This window comes from Schistocerca gregaria, unplaced genomic scaffold, assembly GCF_023897955.1.
Source record: "Schistocerca gregaria isolate iqSchGreg1 unplaced genomic scaffold, iqSchGreg1.2 ptg000247l, whole genome shotgun sequence".
In the NCBI taxonomy this organism is placed as follows: Eukaryota; Metazoa; Arthropoda; class Insecta; order Orthoptera; family Acrididae; genus Schistocerca; species Schistocerca gregaria.
Window position 1 is genome coordinate 27,992 of NW_026061756.1, and position 3,469 is coordinate 31,460.

The following is a 3,469-nucleotide window of genomic DNA, read 5'->3' on the forward strand; positions in this document are numbered from 1 at the left end:
TAGAGAAGAATTGCCAATGTGACGATCTGGCTTTAAGTCGATTCGATAACAAATGACGAAAACGAACGGATTTCTCAGGTTTTTACTAAATATGAACACTTTTCACATTCTCCCGTGGAACGCGGCTGCTAGTCCTCCTTTCATGCAAAATCTTAAGGTCCTAGGTCATGCCCAAGTCACCAAAGCCGGCTAAAAAGTTAATAATCGATAAAAAAACTTGAATTGTACTGCTTGTTACTGGCTATTACATCAACTTAGATGTTTCATCTGCGTTCTACTATGGTGCTTTTAGTGTCTCCGCATACCGCAGCACGCGACATTGCTTTGCAGACGATAAATTTAACCCTTTCAGAGAGATGAACGGCCAATTTGACGATCTTGCTTTAAGTCGATTCGATAAAAAATGACGAAAACGAACGGATTTCCCAGGTTTATACTACATATGAACACTTTTCACGTTCTCCCGTGCAACGCAGCTGCTAGTCCTATTTTCATGCAAAATCTTAAGGTCCTATCTCATGTCCAAGACGCCAAAGCCGGCAAAAAAGTCAATAATCGATAACTAAAACTTGAATTCTGCTACTTCTTAATGGCTATTACATCAACTTAGATGCTTCATCTTTGTTCTACTATGGAGCTTTTAGTGTCTCCGCATACCGCAACTTTGCAGATGATAAATACAACCGTTTCAGAGAGAAAAATGGTTCAAATGGCTCTGAGCACTATGGGACTCAACTGCTGTGGTCATTAGTCCCCTAGAACTTAGAACGACTTAAACCTAACTAACCTAAGGACATCACACACATCCATGCCCGAGGCAGGATTCGAACCTGCGACCGTATCAGTCGCACGGTTCCGGACTGCGCGCCTAGAACCGCGGGACCACCGCGGCCGGCGTTTCAGAGAGAAGAGTGGCCAATGTGACGATCTGACTTTAAGTCGATTCGATAACAAATGATGAAAACGGACGGATTTCTCAGGTTTTTACTACATATGAACACTTTTCACATTCCCCCATGCATCCCAGCTTCTAGTCCTCCTTTCATGCTAAATCTTAAGGTCCTAGCTCATGTCCAAGGCACCAAAGCCGGCTAAAAAGTCAATAGTCCATAACTAAAACTTGAATTTTATTACTTCATACTGGCTATTACGTCAGCTTAGGAGCTTCATATGTGTTCTACAATGGTGCTTTTAGTGTCTACGCATACCGCAGCACGCGACATAGCTTTTCAGACGATAAATGTAACCGTTTCAGAGGGAAGAGCGGCGAATGTGAAATTTTGGCTTCAAGTCGATTCGATAATAAATGAAGAAAACGGACGGATTTCTAAGGTTTTTACTACATTCGAAAATTTTTCACATACTCTCATGCAACGCGGCTGCAATCCTCGTTTCATGCCAAATCTAAAGGTCCTAGCTCATGTCAAAGGCACCAAAGCCGGCTAGAAAATCTATAATCCATAACTAAAACGACTTATTACTCGCTATTACATCAACTTAGAAGCTTCATCTGTGTTCTACTATGGCGCTTTTAGTGCCTCCGCATACCGCAGCACGTGACATAGCATTGCAGACGATAAATGTAGCCGTTTCAGAGAGAAGAGCGGCCAATGTGACGACCTGGCTTTAAGTCGATCGGATAACAAATGATGAAAAATGGACGGATTTCTCAGGTTTTACTACATATGAACACTTTTCACATTCTCCCATGCAACGCAGCTGCTAGTCCTCCATTCATGCTAAATCGTAGGGTCCTACCTCATGTCCAAGGCACCAAAGCCGGGTAAAAAGTCAATAATCCATAACTAAAGCTTGAGTTGTATTACTTCTTACGGGCTATTACATCAACTTGGAAACTTCATCTGTGTTCTACTATGGTGCTTTTAGTGTCTCTGCGTACCGCAGCACGAGACATAGCTTTGCATACGATAAATGTAACCGTTTCATAGAGGATAGCGGCCAATGTGACGATCTGGCTTTAAGTCGATTCGATAACAAATGACGAAAACGGACGGATTTCTCAGGTTTTTAATTTATATGAACACTTTTCACATTCTCCCATGCAACGCGGCTGCTAGTCCTCCCTTCATGCTAAATCGTAAGGTCCTACCTCATGTCCAAGGCACCAAAGCCGGCTAAAAAGTCAATAATCCATAACTAAAAATTGTATTACTTCTTACTGGCTATTACGTCAACTTAGAAGCTTCATCTGTGTTCTACAATGGTGCTTTTAGTGTCTCCGCATACCGCAGAACGCGACGTAGCTTTTCAGACGATAAATACAACCGTTTCAGAGAGAAGAGCGGCCAATGTGACGATCTGGCTTTAAGTGGATTCGATATCAAATGACGAAAGCGGACGGATTTCTCAGGTTTTTACTACATACGAACACTTTTCACATTCTCCCGTGCAACGCGGCTGCTAGTCCTCCTTTCATGCAAAGTCTTAAGGTCCTAGCTCATGTCGAAGACAAGAAAGCCGGCTAAAAAGTCAATTATCGATAACAAAAACTTGAATTGTACTACTTGTTACTGGCTATTACATCAACTTAGATGCTTCATCTGTGTTCTACTATGGTGCTTTTAGTGTCTCCGCATACCGCAGCACGCGACATAGCTTTGCAGACGATAAATGTAACCCTTTCAGAGAGATGAACGGCCCATTTGACGATCTTGCTTTAAGTCGATTCGATAACAAATGACGAAAACGAACGGATTTCCCAGGTTTTTACTACATATGAACACTTTTCACAAACTCCCGTGCAACGCAGCTGCTAGTCCTATTTTCATGCAAAATCTTAAGGTCCTATCTCATGTCCAAGGCACCAAAGCCGCCAAAAAAATCAATAATCGATAACTAAAACTTGAATTCTACTACTTCTTAATGGCTATTACATCAACTTAGAATCTTCATCTTTGTTCTACTATGGAGCTTTTAGTGTCTCCGCATACCCAGCTTTGCAGACGATAAATACAATCGTTTCAGAGAGAATAGCGGCCAATGTGACGATCTGGCTTTAAGTCGATTAGATAACAAATGACGAAAACGGACGGATTTCTCAGGTTTTTACTACACATGAACACTTTTCACATTCTCCCATACAACGCGGCTGCTAGTCCTCACTTCATGCTAAATCGTAAGGCCCTAGCTCATGTCCAAGGCACCAAAGCCGGCTAAAAAGTCAATAATCCGTAACTAAAACTTGAATTGTACTACTTCTTACTGTCTATTACATCAACTTAGAAGCTTAATCTGTGATCTGCTATGGTGCTTTTACTGTCTCTGCATACCGCAGAACGCGAGATAGCTTTGCAGACGATATTGTAACCGTTTCAGAGAGAAAAGCAGCCAATGTCACGATCTGGCTTTAAGTAGATTCGATAACAAATGACGAAAACGGACGATTTCTCATGTTTTTACTACATATGAACACTTTAAACATTCTCCCGTGAAACTCGGCTGCTAGTCC